Source organism: Anolis carolinensis, chromosome 5, assembly GCF_035594765.1.
Source record: "Anolis carolinensis isolate JA03-04 chromosome 5, rAnoCar3.1.pri, whole genome shotgun sequence".
NCBI lineage: Eukaryota > Metazoa > Chordata > Lepidosauria > Squamata > Dactyloidae > Anolis > Anolis carolinensis.
This window is the reverse complement of record NC_085845.1, coordinates 195,120,176-195,143,374: the sequence shown is the minus strand read 5'-3', so window position 1 is coordinate 195,143,374 and position 23,199 is coordinate 195,120,176. Positions and strand designations below refer to the sequence as shown.

General features: G+C 38.4%; 1 protein-coding gene across 29 annotated transcripts in view; it reads left to right on the top strand.

The window, feature by feature from the left end:
- The window catches only part of celf2 (CUGBP Elav-like family member 2), a 620,922-nt gene that overhangs the window by 250,322 nt on the left and 347,401 nt on the right, over positions 1-23,199 (top strand). The gene's annotated exons all lie outside the window — the stretch shown is intronic.

Genomic DNA, 23,199 nt, shown 5'->3' with positions numbered 1-23,199 from the left:
GAGTGCCTGTGTGGCAGGAGTGAGGCTTTCTCCCCCTTCCTCTTGTCACTTGCAAATTCTTTTGTGGTCTCCAGTGTGCATATGTGTGTCTCTGTGTGTGTGCTTCTGTCCCCATTTCCTCACCCGTTGGGAATGCTGTTAGGTTTGGTCGGTAACATTTTGTATCACGAATACTGCTTGGGAAAGAAAGCCGGAGAGGAAAGGGGAGAATGCTAAGTATGATTTCTATTCGACTTAGATAACGTGGAGAAATGCATGCCGAGCCTTACAGGAAGAGGGAACAGTCATTTTACTGAATTGCACATTTGCAATATCCATTGCAAATTCCTATACAGATATTCTGTCTTCTGCACAGAGATTCCAACTCTGTCAGGGGGTGTGTGGCGTAACCTGGTTAGATCGAGAAAGAAAATTCATTTAACAATAAATGAAGTGCAAGAATGAAGTGTATGCAAATGTGAACCAGCCAGGGCTTATTTTTTTTTTTTGGTCCTATAGAGCAGAAAGGAAATTAAATCAAGCGATTCTGGCTAGGTTGCTGAATACATGGAAAATATAGTGTTAATTATTCTGAAGGTGTTTCTTCTACACTGAGATAAAAATGCAACTAAGCGTGATGGGGCAAGGCTGCATGCTGTGATTTCAGGAAGGGAAACAAAATTTGGTTAATGTTCTTCATGGATCTTAAAGTTTCTGTTGCTGTATCATCTTATGAGGCTCGTCCCTGTCAGTAATAGTATTCTATTTTGGATGCTCCAGGAACGTGAGGCAAATCTGACTTTTCTACTATTTTAATGGGGGCAAAAAATGTATGCGTCCAAATTGTAACATCATTACTAGAAATCATCTTCCTATCTCATGTAGTAATAGCAGCAGTATCACACGAATAGTATCAGGTTGAATGTTTCCAAAAAGCAGGACAGAGATTGCATTATCCATTTAGTGTATAAGGGTTATTAGAAGTGTGTCTGTGATTTTTAAAACGATGCTTTTTAATTTTGCATCCCTCCCTCTAGGATCTGGTATTGGTCACACCGCTAACTCTAAGTCCTAGCATCTCCTTCCTCACCCCGCCCCATCCCTGGTAAATGCTCTCTTGAGGCATTCAATTTCTTCTGGCTCATGAAAGTGTCTGAGAAGAGCTATTCATGAAAGAACCATCTGTTTCAGCTGCTGAGGATTAACATATTATGGGAAGGGGGGTCATATTTAATATCAATGACCCTTTTTGTCATAGATATTGTGTGCAACCTGCTCCTTCCATTGTCCAAACCTAAAGTGTCCTCGATCTAGAATGCTGAGTTTGTGGTTGACAGCAAATTAATAAAATCTGGGCCCAGAGTATGAACAAATAATGCATTAGCTTACCCCCAACACACACTTTTAGTTTACACTTTTTAAAGCACAATATAGTGTCAAGTACAAGTCTTGCACTTTCAACCAGTCCATGGGAAGTTCTTGGTGGGGGGTGAGTGTCCATATTCCCCTCTCTTTGGAGTTACACAATCTCCCTTCTGGTTCTTAAGTCAGTCAGAAAAGATCTTGCCAACACTGATGTTATGAATCACTGATGTTATGGTGACTTGCCTGTCATTAAATCTTATGGAAATGATTCCTGAAACTCACCCATTGCCGGACAAAAATCAACAAAATTGCTTCTTTTGAGTCTTACTTTCAGTTCTTGGGGTACTGGAGGTATAATGGAGTTTGAGTCCATGATCCAATACACACTTATTCTGCAATGGTTGTTGTTGTTGTTGCCCTTTTATTGTTATTACTAAATTTTGGGTTGTCTTAACACCCATATTTGGCCAAAAAATGAAAAGGTATATTTAGAAAGACTTTGATATATAGCTCCTTTTTCACTCTGGTGATATCTTTTCCAGTAAAGATGCATGGGATTTGTCAGCCATAACTCTTCTACACTGTCTGTTTATGTGATCATGTTAAGAGAGGCTACAACAATGCAGAAATATAGCTTTGCAAATGACTTAAATAACTGCGAAGACGGTGCTTTTCAGGAACTGCATATCGTGTGTGCACAATGAATGTAAAATATTGAGTTGGATTCCCTGGAGTACTCCGTATGTATATTTTGTTTGTGCGTATCTGTATGTATATGTGTCCTTAAATAAGGAAACCTGACTTGGCAGTTCCTCTGGAGCACAACACAATCATATCACTACTTTCAACAGCCCTCCCTCCTCGCATGCAATATTGTAATTTTTGTGTATGGCTCTCTTTAGGAATGCTTGGGTCTTATCAAAACTGATGAGCAAACAGTTGTGTTCTTTAAGTGCACTCAGTGGGGCTGCTTATCACGCAACCCTGTTGCCTTTTTAGGTAACCTAAACCAGGCACAACAATCATCTTAACCAATATAATCATATAGATACTCCCTTTTGGGTGAAATGCTTAAATATAGTTGGGTTGTGTAGTTGTTGCCTTTTTTTTAATAAAGTAAGGGTGCAAGCCGTTGGGTAGTTGTTTTGACCATGGACTTATTGAGAAGTCCAGGAATGTACGAAGAGACCAGATTGTGGGTTGTGTCTCAGACCTTTACGTTCATCTCAAAAGCTTGAATATCCTTTTTGTCTTTCATAAGCCCTGGCTTAATGATTTTTGAATGTGATATAACGGTGTCTGGATGCAGATGGAAAAGGGCAAGGTTATGAGCTTTTATGGGCTTTTTGTCTATAAGAAAATATCTGCTGTGGTTCTTCTGCTTTTTATTTTGCAAAAGTAGGTGCTTTGCTCAGAAGGGAAATTTATCTTAATATATCAGTCCAAAGTATTACATATGTTTCTGGATCTGTTTTATCTTTCACTGCTGCAGGTTGGACATGTACATCATTTTTGTCAACACTCTTTGAGCTTTATTTACAGCACAGATAAACCAGAGGAAGTCAGTGGATTATTTTCCTCTTCCCCATCAGTGGACTAATTTCTTATTATTTTCACATTAATAAAATTAGAATTAGATTATCCTGTTAAGCAGCACTTAAATAGCATTGTTTTGCTGTAGTACTTATTTTATTGGTCTATCGACACTTATTTCAAAGGTGCAGGCATTCAGTTCTGTCACTTCTGCTGAAGTTGCTACCACCCCTGCCCCGGGTAAGATGAGCAAGGCAAGGCAATCTTATAGTACAACCTGTTACAATGCTGTCATAAATAGTGCCAAACCTGAAGGAGAAAAATGCCAGGGGTCAGCTGTTGTGGCCACAACGGCGATAATAGATTGTGTGAATCACTTCTTAGGGATGGTTCTCTGTGGATTCAGGGTTTTTTTTATCTCGATCTTTTCAAATACATTATGTTGACTTAACCATACAGTGGTAGTATCATTGTAGAAAGCCCTTGAAGATGCCTCCAGAGAGTGACCCGGGCAGAGCACCGAGACATGGAAAATTGCCACCACTCCACAAGACACAACCATGTTTTACTTTGCTTGAAACACTTTTGAAGTTTTTAGTTCCCTTGCCCAGGGTTGAGGAGGTTCACTGAAGATTTCTTGACCAAGGGCTCCTAAATCTGTAGCTTTAGGGAGAAGCACTGCCTTGCCTTCTCTTTCCTCGTTCTTGGGCCAGTTTACCTAATTAAGGGTTCACCACAATTATAATTCCATCGTCTACCATACTGAACAGTTATTGGCTGGCACAGACATTCCTAGTACAAGATGCCTTCAACATGTTTTCCCTCACAGCCATTTGTATCCTTGTAGATAAGCTTCAGCCCAATCTATGCACCATTATCCTTTTTCAAGAAAGCTCTTTCATGCCTCTTGGACTGATGAAAGAAGAATATCCTTGTGCGTGAAGGAATGTGTATATTCACCTTCCTCTTCTTTAAAAGCAGGATAGCCCTCGGCATCTGATTATCTCCATATATACATTGGAGTTCAGATGATGACAGATCGGTGGGACAGAGTGAACTTGTTTTACCATAGCTTTTTAAAAAATACAAGCTGATGTTTGCAACAACAGATTGACATCACTTTGAATGTTAGAATGATTAAAGCAGATTGCTTTACAGAAAACTAGGCCTAACTGCCCTGATTAAAGGGCACTATGTTTCCCAGAGTTTGGCCAATTGTAGTGACGAAAGGAATATATTTGTTTATTTTTATAAAAATCAAGGTAGTTTGTTTTTTTGGGTTTTTTTTACTGGTAGATAAGAAAGCGTAGATGACAACATCTACTAAATTTTCAACAAGTTCCATGAAAACGAACAAAAAGCTTCGTGGGTTTCACTCATTCACTATCTAATGGGTTTTTTTTTTTAGAAAACTTACACATTTCAATGGAGGCCAGGGCTCCATATATCTTTTCTTATGTGGAGCTATTGTTTCTTTTGAAACTTAAATGTGCATCGGAGTACACATTTTGTTATGAATGAGAAAAGCTCTATTAAACATGTAGGATTATTGTTGTCCAATTTGGCCACTGAGCTCCAATGTCTTAATTTTGAAGTTTGCAAATCTGTATGTTGGGAATGTTGGGTTCCATGGGACAAGGTTCACGCCACTGAATTGAGTTGTCTCAAAAGTTAATAAGCTGAGTTTTATAGACAGTGAATGGATGTGTCAGTGACTCAGAAAAATAGTTATTGAAGGTAGATATTTCTTTGAAAGACTCGCGTGCAGCTGATTGGGTGCCACAGAAAAGTGCCATGAGTTATCCATTAAAATTAGTCTTTGAATTATCTGTCTCATCTCTATGATGAGTCAAATGCTCTCACATGTATGCACAATGTGTTAATTAAGTGGTGGTCAAAGATGTATTTGAAGAGATCATGGCATAGTTTCTTTTAAAACACTCACTGCGCAGCAGAATTTAATCTACACAGATTTTGATTGTCTGCAAAGCATATTTCTAAGGGAGGGATGGCGAAGATCTTCCAGAAATTCCTGTGGAGAGGAACCCTGTTTTTGTAGATTACTGAACAAGAGGAAATTTTTTGACTACATTAAAATACATTAAACCATGAAAGAAGCATCGCAAAAAGGCTTTGATAATTTTCCCTTCTAAAATGTGTTATTTATTACTGGTTAGAAAATGTCATATCTTACTGTTTATTTCTTTTTCGTTATCAAATATTTGAGTTTTGGCAGGTAGGTTTAATATCGATCTACCTACCTAGTTGCATCATTTTACATTGTTCCATACTGCTAGTTTATTGTGGATTAGGCAGCCATTGATGGAAAGCATAAAAATGAAGGATTTTTGAAAAACATATATCTGAGTGAAGATTAACAGCTTCAGAATGGAATAAGGATTTTCAATGATATATATGGTAATTAAGATGTGGGGCAGGGGCCAATTTCCATTTTTTTTCCTTCCCTGCGCAATCTTAAAAATTGCTAGAAGATAATAAAGACCACCATGTTGATTTTATTTTGTTTAATGCCTCACTTCTCAGACATCTATTATGATGATTATTATGCCTGTGAATCTATGCATTGTACAAACCAATAAATAAGCCAAATCAGTCACCAGGTTTTAATCTGGTAGAAAATAAACGAAACCCTGAAAGCAAAAGTGCAAGAGATTAAAATACGACATGGCTCAATCAACTGGTGTGCAGCAAACTATTCCTATGTTGTTATTGTTAATAATATTACGCTGCATTTTCAACATTCTGGCATCTGTCTGTTGGATGTGTCACCTCTTGCTTTGATCTCATGCCTTTACATTGTTTGCTTGTTTTTCTCCATCCAAATTAAAAATGTGTGTCTGACATGGTTTATTCATTGTGTTTCCATTCTTTTTTTAAAAAGGTTTTCTAAATATTTTAAAATGAGTTTCGGTTATATTTAATTGTAAAGACCTTTTCGCAAAAGCAGTCAAGTTTCATAATTAATCCCAAATGTTCTTGAAATAAATAAATGGCCATGAATAACAAACTGAGGGAAATTATGCAAGGATATCTTGGCTCTTTACAAATTCATGGAATGTTAGGAATGTACATCAACAAGAAATGACCCTCCAGAGATTGAGAGGAACCATTGATGCCCCACAGAAAATGCGTATCACACAAAGTCCTAAGTTTTAGTTCATTTTAATATGTTATAGCACAGTTGTTTTCTCTCTCTTTTTTGGTGGTTTTATTGTCTTTCCTTAAACCAGTCATTCTTTCAGATAGTTTTCTGAGCTGGTTGTCTTTGTGTGCTGGTAGAATTTATGGAAAAACGCAAAGGACCGATGTAATTCCGCACAACGTTGGTGGGAAATAACTCTTGGAGAAAGACACGGTGTCTGTCTAGGAAAAAATAAAAAAGTAATTAGAGCAATAAAAGTCACACTCTCAAGTAATTGTGGAATAATTATTCCCATTTAAAACAATCAGCCTTTAATTGCTCTAACCCACATTCCCAAGATCAATATGCTTCTGTGAAAGAATAGTGTCATATTTCTTGCAAGATGATGACCTTCTAAACGTGATGACCTTTTCCATAAGGATGAGTGCTATAAACCCTATTTAACCCCATCACATTTTGCTTGCAAAAAGGCCTGAAGTCCAATCACTACATCTCTGAATCAAGCTAGAAAAGACCTCTGGCTAAAATCAGCATGAACAAATCGGATGGACAAATCAGTTTCCAACCTGTGTCATTCTTACATCTATGTTTCCTATTTCTACATTTGATTATTTTTAAACCCTCATCCAGGCATGTAACCCACTTCCACTTAATGTGCTAAACCAGAAATGGGCAAACTTCAGCTCTCTAGGTGTTTTTGACTTCAACTCCCATAATCCCTAACTGCCTACCAGCTGTTAGGAACTGTGGGAGTTGAAGTCCAAAACACCTGGAGGGCCCAAGTTTTCCCACACCTGTGCTAAATTGAACACATTTCAGGGTATATGAGATACATATTTTCAGGGGTTTTATAAAAAATACACAAAGTGTTTGTGAGTTAGAATCAAAGATATAGTAGTAGTAGTAGTAATAATAATAATAATAATAATAATAATAATAATAATAATAATAATTGAACTTCAAAGACTCTGGCAGAAACCAGTGCAGGTGGTCCCAGTGGTGATGGGCACACTGGGTGCCGTGCCAAAAGATCTCAGCCAGCATTTGGAAACAATAGACATTGACAAAATTACGATCTGCCAACTGCAAAAGGCCACACTGCTGGGATCTGCTTGCATCATCCGAAAATACATCACACAGTCCTAGACACTTGGGAAGTGTTCGACTTGTGGTTTTGTGAAATGAAATCCAGCATATCTATCTTGTTTGCTGTGTCATACAACGTCGTTGTGTCAATAATAATAATAATAATTTATTTTTAACCTGCCCTCTCTCCCCAAAGGGACTCAAATATTTTAGAATATGCAAATAAAGAGAGCCATAATATATATATATATATATATATATATATATATATATATTCATATAAAATGGAGAGAATTTTAAACTTGCTGTCAATTGTCATTGTTTGGGGCGGGGGAGCAATGAAAATAAATGCAATTTATTGGGTCAATTTTTGTCTCAGCTTTATTTTCTACAGCAACCCAAATTCTGTGTACGGCAAGTGGGACTGAAACCTGGGACATTTTTCACCTCTCTTCATGTGAAATGCCTGCCTTGTAGGTCTCATTTTGTGTGAATTATACAACAAACATGAAACATGAAAATAGGCATTTACATGCAAATTTAAGAGCATTTCTAAGTGTAATTTTGATACATAATTTCTTATGGAGCAGAAACCTGTCAGAACATTTATGGGAAAGCTGGTGGATGCCTTGAGTTCCAATCAAATGAGTCTAGCTGATATGGATTAGATCAGCTCATACTGTAATTTGCAAAGATCGAATTCAACAGTGGAGTCCTCGATGAACTCTATAGGTTTTGATGGACTAATGATTTGACAAAACTCAGGCGGCTTCTGTTGTTCCTATGAGAGTTGTTCTGTTTCAGATGGACCTTTTCTCCTCTACGTCCCTTAGGAACGATGCTGACAGATGAAGAGCATGGTCCATATATCAGTCTTACTATTGTTGTGCTTAGATATTCGTGGACCTTCTTTCATATCTTGTAAGGTACTCATGTGTCACTCTGTGTCCCAAAGATCCCGTTTGACGATCAATTTCTTCTCATAATGCAAGCATATATCATAGAAATGTGACACTCCTCGGCAGCATATCCTTTTGTTCACAGCTTGAGCCCTTTTGGATAATAACTTTAAAATTATAACAGAGGCAAAATGATTGTCTTGCGCTTAAAATGCCATTCAAAAGCAGCTTCTGTTTATGTGCAGCCTTAAATATGCAGTGTAGAACCAGGTGAGCCCCTTCGCAAAATAATTGCCCTTTGTTCTCACATATCTCCATTCAATTGCGCTTCTGGTTTGCAATGGGTCTTTACGTGGTGGCTTCTGAAACTGGGGCTTCAGCTGAGGTGGCCGCACCAATCTTGGACAAATGAAGTGAGCGGTTACAGCAGATCAGATGGTATAACCCACCTCCTCATCCTCAATATAAAGACTGCTTCCCGTAGTCCTTGTCAGAATATGTCAACATGTCTTGAACAAAGCCTTCTACAACCCAATATTCTCCAGACATTCAAGACTATATGTCCCCATCATCCCCAGCCAGACTGGCCAAAATTCAAGAACTTGAAAATCTTCATGAGAGAAGTATCAATGTAGTATCTTAACACTAGACTTTATTTCAAGTAGAGGAAGTGGAATAGGCTTCACAGCACCAGAGAAAGGATTGCAGAAGGAACATTGGCCATAATAAGATTACATATCAGGATCCAGGACAGACTACTTTGGATGAAAAAAAAAACCTTCTGGTGCTTAGTCTGCCACTTGTTTCATTTAGCTAAATTTTGTATTTTAATTGATGATATAAAATAATGAACTTGGATTCGGACCGCACACATGAGAAGCTTGTGCTCCACCACATTTTAATTTTTAAAATCATAACCTAATTTGATGTTTAATAGGCTTTTCCTTAATCCCTCCTTATTATCCAACATATTTGCTTATCCAACATTCTGCCAGCCGTTTATGTTGGATAAGTGAGACTCCACTGTACTAGGATCTCTCTCCAGTGTTCTGTGGTTGTACATAAGACAGAGGCCCCAGAATAGCTTGTTACAATTGCATTTTAGCTTTTTGGAAAGCCTTCCACCATGCAGTTCAAATAGTTTCATTCATGACTTCTTTTGTAGGGAAAGCTTAACAGAACACAAGACTGTGTTCTTTGAAATAATGATATATTGCAGTGATTCTCAACCTGTGGGTTCCCACAAATTTTGGACTTCAACTCCCAGAAATCCTAACAGCTGGCGAACTGGCTGGGATTTCTGGGAATTGTAGGCCAAAACACCTGGGGACCCACAGGTTGAGAACTGGTGCTATATTCAGTGGACACTGGTGACTTCTAGAACGGTGCGAGCATTCATCTACTCCAGGTTTTAGCAACATCACTCTTTGAAAATTCAGAGTAAATTCCAGAGGGATTTTACCATCCTGCTGATACAGAATCCAACAGATACAATTAGCTGTGGTGAAATCTGTCTTCAAATTTATTGTAAGTTTTCGAACCCCACAAAAGAGGCCACTTTAAAGACTATTTTGAATTTCCTTTCATGGTGTTTTTGAGTTTACCTTATCACTGAAATAGCCAGAAGCATTTTTGTGTATTTGTGTCTTTTCCTCCTCCCTTCCTCCTCCTCCTTCTTCCTCCTCCCCCTCCCTTTCTCTGCATTCTTCCCTTGATATTTTTTAAAAATCTAAAACAATCTCCATGTGAGGAATTACCTCATTCCTCCAAAGAATTAACTGAAGTGTAGGAAGCAGAGACCACGGGAGAGATTTCAGAACACTAAAAGCCTGGAAATTTGCAATCTTCATCCAACTTGTAAGGTAATTTTAGGAACAAAAAATTTACCAATTTCTTTTTACCACTGACAATAAAATAAATTCTTTTTATGATGCTGGATGCATGAAGATGATTAGAAATAAAAAGAAGCATCTCACAAGTAAAATAAAAAATCAAAGTAATGTGACACCTTTCTTAGATCAGTAATTGGTTAAAAAGAATGCAAAATTCACCAAAATTCTTCCTCAAGTTTAAATTTGAAGCACTTTAAAATTTTCATGGTTTCTCTAGAAACACTGACTTGCAAAATGGGGATTGAAGATTCAATGAAGAATTAATTTGTCTTGTTATCGATTTATTATTTTTCTTTGCAGACAAAACACAATGCAGTTTAAGGGTAGTGGTGAAAGTTTGATTCTAAATTTCAGAAACCATCAGGCATTTTCAGCATGAACATTTTACTATAGAATAGGGAGAAGGTGTAACTCGAGACTATGGAGTTTAATGCAAATGTAGTTTTCTAGTTCCTTGAAAGAGATGGTGACTAAAGTGAAATGACCTAGTCCAATACAAACACAATAAGGTAGATAAAGAGATTGAGTTTGTAGTGTTTTTTTTTTACAAGTACAGATATTTTGTTTCCCCAGTTGCCATGGCATTTCCAAAGCAGAACAAGGGGACACAAATAAGGGGAAAGATAAGTAGGAACAGATGAATCTCTGAATGTTAATTTCACTGAGTCTTACATTCTTTTCTCCTGTATCCTTGAAACTCTAGATATGTTTTTCTGCACATGCATTTCTGTGCAGAATTTTTCCTTGTATTTATTTATTTTGTGTCAAAAGCATTGCATAACAAATACATTTAAAAATGATGAAAAAAATATATAGAGGAAATCACAAACAACTAAATAATTTTAGACCAGAAACGGGCAACAGCAACCGCATTGTCCATAGCTTTAAACAACTCCTCTTCCGTGCATGAGGCAGGACATTTTTCCTTGTATAGACACTATAACAGACATGGGCAAACTTTGGCTCTCCAGGTGTTTTGGACTTCAACTCTCACAATTCCTAACAGCCTATTGACTGTGGGAGTTGAAGTCCAAAACACCTGAAGGGCCAAAGTTTGCCAATACCTACACTAAAGCCATAGATACGTTTTGTATATTATTTTCAGAAATAAAATAATACATTTTTGATGATTTGCTGTCAATGCTCACATTTTTGAAGACGTTCGCATCAATTTAGAATCTCATTCCATGAAAAAAGCAGACTATGAATTGAACAAACAAACTGCATCGCCGAGTTTTAGGGCAGCATGAGCATCAAAGTATATGCATTTTAGTGTGCATATCAGTTCAAGAAAGTATGACTCAAGCAAATACATGTTAAAGTGCAAATGTAAACAATTTCTTTTCCAACTCTACAAGAAGTGTCTTATTATTTGAGAGAGTAAGATTTGCATCAAGAAATTCCTGATTCAAGTTACAACAGTAAAACAATTCAAGAAACACAGGATCTAAGGATGCCCCGAACTTATACGGAGGCTAGTTAGCCATAGTTTCTTAGTCTCTCTTCCCTCCCTCACAGTATTTCATATTGCTATATTCCAGGGTTATTGTAAGTATGGAGTAATGCTTGTGACACATTTATTGTTCTTGAAAATAAGGCTGTAGAAATATGAGCTGATTAATGCTAGGCTTGGAAGGATTATTCAAAACTATTTTTAAAATGTTTGAAAAATATAGTTCTTGAGCATTGAGAAACCCAGACAGATACGGATCGTCATAGTTTGGAGACTTACTTGGTGCAAAATTCACATGGGGTTGTTTTGTACAGAAAAACAGTATGTTCTGTACAGATAAAATTTTATACAGAAAAAGATCTTCAATTGCATAAAATACTGTTTTCTGTTCAGAAAATACAGTTTGGTGTGCAAAAATGCTACATGTACATGTCATGCAGAATATTTCTGAAAATATGAACAACACTCATTGAAAACAATGCTGTTTTCAAGGCCTTTCCTGAAGCGAGAAGGAAACTTCTGAAATTAGTCATTCTTTTTTTTTTCTTTTGAGAAGAAAATTTGCAAATAATTTTTTCCCTTATTAATACATACAATAATATTTCCTTAGAGTTAGGGCTTTGGAGACGCATGTGCAGGAAGGCCCTTTGACTTATTATTGTACCACTTATGATTGTACATGTATATTTTATATTTCTGATCTTCCCCTATGCACTTTCAGAGTTAGCTACAATCTATTTTGTGTGTTAGCATTACAGTTGCAGTTGCCATTTCCCTCTAATTGCCTGGAGAGCTTTCCACTCGTGCTGGTTGAGGATGACTCACAATGTCAGTGGTAAGCCTGCACTTTATCAATTAATTGATATTAAAAAGCTCTGGCAAATAACCTGCCGACAGTATTTCAAAGGATGGGCGCTCCACACGTGCCCTGACACTGCATTAATAGCAGCAGTCTATCTTTAGATGCGATGCATTAGTTGCTGGTGTCCAGAGAGATGGCAGATCAATTCTTGTTCGACTCATCCATCTGCTCAGAAGTGGCGCTGTTAAACCGGGATGCTAACACATCCTTTTAGGCTGTTTTCCATTGGGAGTGAGTATGCGCAGCAGCTGAATAGATCTGCCCTTTCCATGCCAGTTCTATCTGGAGGAATGCAAGCATTGTTAGATGCACTCAGAATTGTCCTGAAAGGTGTGATTGAAATAGCTTCATGAATATAAATCTGCTGCATGCATATATGCATTTGGGGTAACTTGAGGCACGACATCATAAATTATCTGATTTTATGTTTACGTTTTATGTTTATATGTTTTAAATGTAATTTATTTATGTGATTGTATTTTATTGGGTATTGCTGGGTTTGGTCCCCATGTGAGCCGCCCTGAGTCCCTTCGGGGAGATGAGGCGGGATATAAGAATAATGTTATTATCATTATCATTATTATCCACATTATTGTGAAGGCAGATTTTATAGTTGAGAAAGCTGCTACTGTTTATATATATACAGTAGAGTCTCACTTATCCAAGCTAAACGGGCCGGCAGAAGCTTGGATAAGTGAATATCTTGGATAATAAGAAGGGATTAAGGAAAAGCATATTAAACATCAAATTAGGCTATGATTTTACAAATTAAGCACCAAAACATCATGTTTTACAACAAATTTGACAAAAAAGCAGTTATGTAGTAATTACTGTATTTATGAATTTAGCACCAAAATATCACGATATATTGAAAACATTTACAAAAATGGCTTGGATAATCCAGAAACTTGGATAAGCGAGGCTTGGATAAGTGAGACTCTGTGTGTGTGTGTGTGTGTGTGTGTGTGTGTGTGTGTGTGTGTGTATAACTTGTGGTGAAGGGTGAACAATATACAAGAACTAGCAAAATTGAGCCATTTTCTGAATGTGCAACTGTCCACTGTCCAATAACCAGGAATTCGTTTTTTTCAACATATACAGTTTGACATTTTTTACATACTGGACTGTTCAGGGATGCTAAACTCCCATTCTTGTTATCAGGTTTCGGATCTAGCTGCTAAAATCTGTTTGTATCACCTCTGTGGCTAGCACTCACAGATAAAGCTAGTCCTCTTTAGAAATTCAATACACACCTGCGGTCTGGGGACAAGGGTGACCAGATACTGTCCCTATTAAAATGGATACACTCAGTGTGCATTTAAATTACAGAAAGGGAATATAAGGAGGTGATTTGCAGCTGGAAGGAAGCGAGTCTCATTCTCGTGGCTGGGGTGTGTGTAATGCATCGTTTCTTCTTCTGAGTGCTGAAGTAGGTCAGTGCTGAACATGCAAAATGAGCAGAAGCTAAGCTTTATCTGTTTTGTAGCCCAGCAGTCTCTAGTTTTACCGATTTTTTTCCCTTGAATGAGAAGAAGCTGGGGCTGGGAGGTACACATCCTTTTAAGAAACTATTCCACAAATGAGTGAAAGGATAGGAATGATAGATGGGGTTTTCATTTCAATCAGATTTTAATTTACCTTTTTTAAAGAAAAAAAGATTTATATTTAGGCTAGTATGAACCAAAGATTTCAAAATGAAAGATTTGTCATTAATATGAGGAGATGTATCATAAGCATTTGGTTGGCCACTGTGGGAAGGTGGACACCGAGCAAGCTAGGACTTAGATCTAAGACTCTTCTTAGGCTTTCAGTAATAAATGCTGTTAAGAATGGAATCCCTATTTAGAAATTACCAAAGGCAAAACCATACATGACAAATGCAGAACTGAGCATTTACAAAAGACACGTAGGTCAGAGGACACTGAACTCTCCTATCACCATAGATTCCTCTCACAGATGCTCAATCAACAGCTTTCCCTTCTGGCAACTGGGTAGACTTTACAAGGGGCAAATAGGGGCAAAGAAGTAGAATGGAAAACATTTTTCATCAGTGACAATTCCAGGCTTTTGTTTCAGAGCCTGTCACTATATGAAGTGGTCTCAAGGCCTTATGCCTCCTAGTTCTTCCAAACTCTAAGCTCATAGGCAAAATGGATGGAAACGTTGGCCTTTGATTGTCGAGAAGAAGAATGGCAAGCCAAATGACATCTGAGGGCCCTTCCACACAGCCATATAACCCAGAATATCAAGACAGAAATTCCCACAATATCTGCTTTGAACTTGTTTATCTGAGTCCACACTACCATATATTTCAATTCAAAGCAGATAATGTGGGATTTTATTCAGCTGTGTGGAATAAGCGTGAAAATGCTCTTTCAAAGTCAGTGGAGCTAAGGCAGGGTCAAACTAATCAGGACCTTGGGCAGAACACTCTAAACTAGATGGGCAGAGAGTCTTCTTGAAAGGAAGGCAAAGTGATGTTCTAGCAAAGTACACGTCTTATATGGATTGGCTTACACAAGAAAGACATGGTCAAAATCTTGAGCAGATCATTTCAAGATAGAGTCTCACTTATCCAACATAAATGGGCCAGCAGAACATTGGATAAGCAAATATGTTGGATAATAAGGAGAGATGAAGGAGAAGCCTATTAAACATCAAATTAGGTTATGATTTTACAAATTAAGCACCAAAACATCATGTTATACAACAAATTTGACAAAAAAGTAGTTCAATATGGAGTAATGCTATGTAGCAGTTACTGTATTTATGAATTTAGCACCAAAAAATCACGATATATTCAGTCAGTCAGTAGCCTTTATTTCGGTCAACAAACCATTGGCTAGGATCAAGTTACAGTACAATGATGGAGTACAACATTTGAGTAATTTATGACATTACATTTGGCTTATGGTTAATAACAAGTGTCTCCATTCTCTATTGGTTATTTGGCTATCTTTATAATCTAAAACAAAAACTGATTTCCGATTAGTAAAACGTCCCCTGGATACTCTTTGTAACACTCTCAACACTTACAGGTTTTTCATGAAACACTTACGGCTTTTTGCCGCTGAAAAGAGAAATTTGGCCACCTGCTCTGTTATCCTGTTATATATTGAAAACATTGACTACAAAAATGCGTTGGATAATCCAGAATGTTGGATAAGTGAATGTTGGATAAGTGAGACTCTACTGTAGATACCTTGAGGCTTTAACTCCTGGAAAATGAGCTTTTGTATCAACAAATCACACATCACTTCTGAGAATCATCTGGGGCCAGTGGTTGATTAATCAGATATTGACTTCTCTGTTTGGGTAGTGATGGGGCAACTTGAGAATTAAGTCTCCTGGTAAACCTTGGTAAAACAACAGTTTTTGTCCTGGCTGGACAAAGAGGACAGAGTTGTTTCATCTATGGCTTGTGTATGAATAAAGATAAATGGCCCCCAAAAGGTTGATGCTCTAAAAGTGGTCCAAAAATGCCATTAAATAAACCACAAAATACGTACTTTAGTTATTTTCTCGAATTCTCACCTAAAGCATATTGCAGTGTTTAGTTGGTTTTATCAATAATTTGCTAATATCAATGAAGAACTCAATGACAGTGAAGAAATAGAAGAGGTCTGTGTCAGATAACGCAATAATGGGTTGGATTACAGGAAAGGCAAGGGCCTCACATGAAGTGGACCAGAACTCCTTCCACTGATTCCTGGGACATGAGCCAGGTCTCTTCTTCCTGGGACTTCTCCAACCATAGAAATCCCAAGCAGTGAAAAGCGTCACGTTGTTCTTTCTCAACTATCCTTATGCAGACAAAGCAATAGAGGAGCAAAGCAGCTCAGCAAACATCTCTAGCAGCTTGTGTGAGGAAGGTGAAGGCAACTTGTGAATTGTGCTGTTGTCTCAAGGAGAATTCCTTCAGATGATGGTCCTTGCAGCTTCTTCCATTTTGAAAAGGTCTAATCTTTAACTGTATTTTAATTTTCAGTCAATTTGGGACATTTTAAAAACATTTTAGGGGTGTTGAGGGTCACAGGGTATGTATAAGCCTTGATGTCTGTGTTTGGAGACAGTTTAGATGCAGTTCGTGTAATTTTGATGTGATTTTTCACCTGCAAAAATACTGCAGTTCGGGGGGACAGGACTTTGAGTATTTGGTCAGTCTTGAGTGATTTGGGACTGCAACAGGGGAGCTGCAAATCATATGTATCCTTCTGTTAAAAGCCACAGTGGGAGTATCAAAATCCATGTAGACTGATTTAAATTATTTTGAAAAAAAGCATAAATGGAATCTAAAATAAATAAATCAGTCTTTGAATGTGGGGTAAAGTTTGTTGTGGTGGTGATTTAATGCATGGACCTCAGTATTTTAAATAGATCAATTGAAAAAGGAGAGAATGAAAGAATTGCCTGTCCAGGTTGGTATGTCAGCTGACTTGTGCCAAAGGTTTGAAAAGCTATTGCTTTTGGCAGAAGGCAGGTTTCATAACCTAAGAAACACATGGCTGGAGTGGCATTTTTATGCCCCATGTGCTCATTGTGTATGTGCCACTGATGCAAGCATTATGTATAATTACATTTTTGAGAGACTGAAAATTGCAGCCCTTTGTTGCACAAAATTGCTGCTCAAGAAAGGAATGTATATCCCTTCCACACTCATTAAAAAGACTTCAGAAAGTAGAATATAAGGCCCCTAAAGAATGGTCCTTAGCTAGACATAACAAGGGCCAGCCCCCCTATCTGGAGAAGATAAGGCAATAAAACAAATATATTAGAATATGTTCTGCTCTCTGTGATGAATATAAATTACAATGCTAATGATAGTCATGCATTGTTTACACTGACAACTGTTGCAACATTAGCTTTTCTCCTAATGGCTAAAGAGAGATGGTACGTTCCTTGTGGCAGAGATGTCTCTTTTGCTTGTGTTACTCCTTGAAGTACCATGCTCAAGGATGGCATACACACCTACATAATAATGACCTCAGTGAGATTTGAGCAGCCCAGCTGGATGCAGGCTTGCTGCCAATAACTTTAGTGATGCCAGTTGTACCGATTGTTTCTGAATACTCAGAGCTGGCACATGTACTGCTAATGCATTCTCTGTCTCATAGAATAAGTTTCCCTTCTTTGGTAACAAGTTTGACAACTGGGGTAGAATATGCTGAGCTGAGAAAATCAGAAAATGGGGAAAGATTTATGCGACCTGCCAGGTGCACGAAAAGCTTACTCAAGCAGGGTTTTGCAGAGTCTGGTTTCTCACTGAAAGGATTCGTAGCCCATGTTCAGGTTTCCGATGGGCTCTGTTTGCATGCCAATGCAGCTGGGTTTTTTTAGCCAGAGCTTGCTTGGCATGCGAACGTTATGATTGAAGAGGCGATTAATCCTTTAAATAAGACACCAAGTCACATGGAACTCAGCAAAGGCAAGTGATTGCCGCATGCCCCACAACTTCGATATATTTGTCCACCAAAAAGCAGAACTCCGAGTGGGAGAGCTGTAGTATTTTGAGAGGTTTGCCATGCAGCTTCCCAAGTCACATGCCATGGCTTTGCACCACGTTTGCACATTCTTAGAAGTGGGTGATGCTGATATGGGGACATACCACGTGATCTATGGTTGGTACACAGAAGAGCCCATAAATACAACATTATGTAAGAGAAGCCTCCGAGTGATTGTGGCAGCTCTAGATTTTGACAGCTGAGACAGGCACCCACAGATTTTTCAACTTTTTCTCACAAAATGAAAACTTTCAATCTCTCCAGTAGAAATGCAGATACAGTAGACTCTGCGCTAACTGGAACTCAAGCAACCGGCACAAAAATAGAAGAAATGACATTTTAAATAAAAATTAAAAGTAAATCAATTTTAGCAGAAATGTGAATTTAATATAGTTTTATAATAAAACTACAGTAGAGTCTCACTTATCCAAGCTAAACGGGCCGGCAGAAGCGTGGATAAGCGAATATCTTGGATAATAAGGAGGGATTAAGAAAAAGCCTATTAAACATCAAATTAGGTTATGATTTTGCAAATTAAACATCAAAACTTCATGTTATACAACAAATTTGACAGAAAAAGTAGTTCAATACGCAATAATGTTATGTTGTAATTACTGTATTTACGAATTTAGCACCAAAATATCATGATATATTGAAAACATTGACTACAAAAATGGCTTGGATAATCCAGAAACTTGGATAAGTGAGACTCTACTGTATGTTACATTAATTTAAGTTTGTCTTTATTTTCGTTTAATTGCTGTATTGCAGTATTAATATCAACTCAATGCGAAGTTTATGGCATAATATAAGTCAGGCCTATTTTAACAACTCTCAAGCAACTGGATATGACATTTATCTGGCATCTACCAGTCCTCATGGGTGCTGGTTTACTGAAAATCTAAAGTATTTAAAAAATACATAGAAATACGTGTTTGTCAATGGGAAAATGAATACAAAGATACATTCATGTGCATCCTGTTAATTGAAATAGGTCTCCTTTATGTGGGATAAAGACTGAATTTATTTCTTTGTGACATTGCAACAAGCTACATGCTTGTTAGTTTTGCTTGCACACCAAACCAAAAATGCATACACAGCAAAAGCAACCAACATATTTTATTTCAATTGCTTGTATGCTTGTATATGACGCAGTGTCAATGCATCCTGTACGTACCTAAAAATATGGCTATTTTACACATGCCAGAGTCGCTCTCTCTGACAATACGGCTGGGTTTCTCTTTTTTTTTTCTAGTCAGGAAGCTGAACCCAGCTCCTCGGGTTATGTTCTGAAATGTTAATGGTTCCTGATACACCATTTATTGTGTTTGGAGGCTGCTGAGATACCGCGCTAGCATTTCCTTGTGATTTCCTGATCTTTGCATCTCTGCCCAGCTGTTTGTTATTCAGTTCAGCCATCAGCATCCGAGTCTCAATGGACCATGTAATGTGCAGCTGTAGCCAGATGTAACGCTTCCCCTTTCGAAGTGTTTCTTTGAGAAGCACAGAGTGGCAGGCGAGAGACGACCACAATAACTGAGTTGCTTGGGCTAATTTTGACTCTGGAGCTATGCTGATTCTGTTTGGTAAATGTATTCTATGGCCAACAAGCAAAGCGATATCCCCCTCGTCTCTAGCAACACGGGAAATGTTGACATTAAATACACCAGCATAGGCCTGCACCAATACAGTTACACTGTCAGTTCAAATAGCGGGAGGTTTACAATCGACATAAGCAAATACATTGGGAGTATAATGCTCAGACGGAAGAGACATGCAAGTACGCATGCGAAAACAGAGGTTAACAATATCCTGTGAAGATGCAAAGCATACTTATGTGGCCATACCACCACCATCACCACAACCTCTGTCTAAGGTTGTCCTGGTGGCAGAAAACATCTGGAAACCAGCCTAGGCTTGCATATGGGTGGCTCATCTGTGAGAAAGGGGCGCATAAGGCAGGGAAATTGAATCTGTTGCATGCTTGTGCCTGCTTTTCATATAACATGAGAAAATATGTAGCTCAGAGATTGTAAATAAATCATTCCAAACATGTTACTCGTAAATCATTTTCATGATGCTTATGTTGCATTCTGATTAACACTTTGCTAAAGATAAGTGTGCACCTTTTGTCGTAAAACTGTAACTTTGAGTTACTTTTTTGAATACGGCCTCATGAAGGTGCATCTACATAGTAGAATGAATGCAGTTTGACACCACTTTAACTGTCATGGTGGAGCCTCCGGTGGCCTAGGGATAAAATCCTTGTGACTTGAAGGTTGGGTTGCTGACCTGAAGCCTGCCAGGTTCGAATCCCACCCGGGGAGAGTGCGGATGAGCTCCCTCTATCAGCTCCAGCTCCATGCGGGGACATGAGAGAAGCCTCCCACAAGGATGGTAAAAACATCAAAAACATCCAGGCATCCCCTGGGCAACGTCCTTGCAGACGGCCAATTCTCTCACTCCAGAAGCAACTCCGGTTGCTCCTGACACGAAAAAAAAAACTGTCATGGTTCAATGCTATGGAATCACAGAAATTGTAGTTTTACCAAGTTTTTTAACAATAACTACCCAAGATCGCTGGAGCCTCGCCAAGCTACAATTCCAAGTATTCCATAGCATGAAGCCATGCCAGTTAAAGTAGTATCAAACTGCATTAATTCTACAGAGTAGATACACATTAGATTAGTGGTTCTCAACCTGTGGATCCCCAGGTGTTTTGGCCTACAACTCCCAGAAATCCCAGCCAGTTTACCAGCTGTTAGGATTTGTGGAAGTTGAGGGCCAAAACGCTGTGGACCCACAGGTTGAGAACCACTGCATTAGATGATAAAGAAGGTAGATCATAGGGTTCAAGTACAGTGGCTCATGCTCTCCTTCATGTTCCTGAATGAAAAAAAAAAATTCAAGTACAGTAGAGTCTCACTAATCCAAGCTAAACGGGCCTGCAGAAGCTTGGATAAGCGAATATCTTGGATTATAAGGACTGATCAAGTAAAAGCCTATTAAACATCAAATTAGGTTATGATTTTACAAATTAAGCACCAAAACTTCATGTTATACAACAAATTTGACAGAAAAAGTAGTTCAATAAGCAGTAATGTTATGTTGTAATTACTGTATTTACGAATTTAGCACCAAAATATCACGATATATTGGAAACATTGACTACAAAAATGGCTTGGATTATCCAGAGGCTTGGATAAGCGAGGCTTGGATTAGTGAGACTCTACTGTAGTTTTTAAAGTAATGCAAAGTAACAATTGTTAATTTTGAGAAATGGGATACTAAAGAGTTACCTTGTAAAATAGGGGGGGGGGGTTCGTACATTTGGTACTCTCTGTGCACTTTGGAACAATCATTGCAACTAATTACTTTTGAAAAGTCATTTTCCAAGCTTTGGTCCAAAGAAGGATGCTAGTTTTCCCTGGAGGAGTAACCTTTCTTTTCTTGTTGTCTGATGTTTACATCTCCCACTTTCTGTTTTCAGACACTTTCCAACTGGAACAGAGGTGGGAAAGGAATGGCAGGCATGTTTGTTAGGGTGAGTTATTTTCTGCCTGGTCAGTCAGGAAAATGCCAGATATTTACAGGATGTCTATAGCATCTGTAACACAGACTTTAGCAAAAGACAGGGACAGAAGTGTTGGGAACTGCACTGTTGTCATTTGGCACAGTTAATCATAGAGTGGGAAGTAGCACATGTATAGCCTTCCTCATTGGTTACTGGATATGTTAGATAGGCAGCTTTTGGGAGTACTTTGGTTGTGTGTTCTTGCATGGCCAGATGTTGGAATAGATGGCACCTCTAGGATTCTATGATCATCTATATGGGATGAGTTGGTCTATGTTGTGGCCCTTTCCAATTCTATGGTTCTATCGTTGATCCATGAGGATGCTGGAATGAAAATTATCCATATGTGCCCATCATTTTAAAACCTTCACGCATTGCCTCTCTGTGTTACTCATTGCCATTGCACAGTGGAATTTGAGCCATTGAGCATTGCCATTTATTCACATGTGTTGCCCTATGCTGTTATTCAGCGTCAGGATTGTGTAATGCAAGTGAAAAACAACTTTATGACATGCTGCCCTAATGTGTTAAATGCCCATGTGTATTAAATAAATGATGTCTTAATCTTTACCTCCTCCCTTTCTTCTTTTAAACAGTCATTTACAGGTTAAATTTGGCAGGTTTTGCCTTTTGAATCATCATCACACACTCTGTGGATTTAAGAGTTTTTCCCCCTCTCGCTCCCACTTTGAATTATATAGTCAAGTGTTGTAACCCATCCATCAGAGTTTATTTGTCAAACACACATTTTAAAAGTGTTTAGCAGAAAATGTACTGTGATACTTTCCCTTTTTTTAACATGGTCCACTAAGTAGGAGGGCTGTAACTTTTCTACAAGGTGGTTGAGTGTTGGCATGTTACACAGAAGGTTTGTGGGGAGGGGAGTGCTGCTCTTGCAACACATTATATAACAGAGATGCAAAGGTTTTGTGCAGTTTTTAAAATCAACACCATTTACTTTACGCCTTAACCATTGCAAACTCGACAGTTTTCCAATTGGCCGGCACCAAACATCTCTTTTAGAGGGGAAGAGAAATACTTAATGGATTGTTTAATTGGGTGGCAAAAATTGTTTACAGTTAGCAGTCCCAAGGTTTATCATTTTAATAATGGTTAAATTCACTCTTTACTTCTCTCTCTCTTTCTCTTCCCCTCCCAGCTCTGTCATTGTTTCATAACTGGCTTATGTCTAGTTTAATTCATTTGTGTGTATTAAGGCTGAATTTCCCCCGTGTTGGCTTAATTGTGATATTGCCATCATCCGAAATGGAGACTGACTGCTGGAAAATAAGAAAAAGTAATGTATTCCAGAGCTGGAAACAGTACAGAAAAGATACCTAGATCTGACTGGGGGGGGGGGGGGAGGATATCTGAGGAAATCCCTAAAAATATATCTTTTGGAGGAGATGTCCTTAGTAAGTTTGGGGTTTATTTCTCCATAGTAGGTTTACCAGATAACTGAAGTTGCAAATCCTACAACTGAAACCCCTGGTAGGAGCAGGGAATGGTCTAGAGCAGTGGTTCTCAACCTGTGGGTTCCCAGATGTTTTGGCCTACAACTCCCAGAAACCCCAGCCAGTTTACCAGCTGTTAGGATTTCTGGAAGGTCAAAACATCTGGGGAACCACAGGTTGAGAACCACTGGTCTAGAGAGATGTTCTGCAGCTGGCAATGTGGGGTGGTAGTGGACTCTGGATGGCAATTCCAAGAAATAACTACCCAATAAATGCTTCAATATTTGGCCCAAGCAGAGCATTTGCATCTTGTTGGCTGCCCAAAGCCATTGCATGCTAATGCAGGGCCTGAACAAAGCCATCCATGAGCTTTCTCACTACCAGAATATGCTGGTGTGCAGCATGGTTAGGGCTGTCACTTCAGAATTGTCTCAGGCC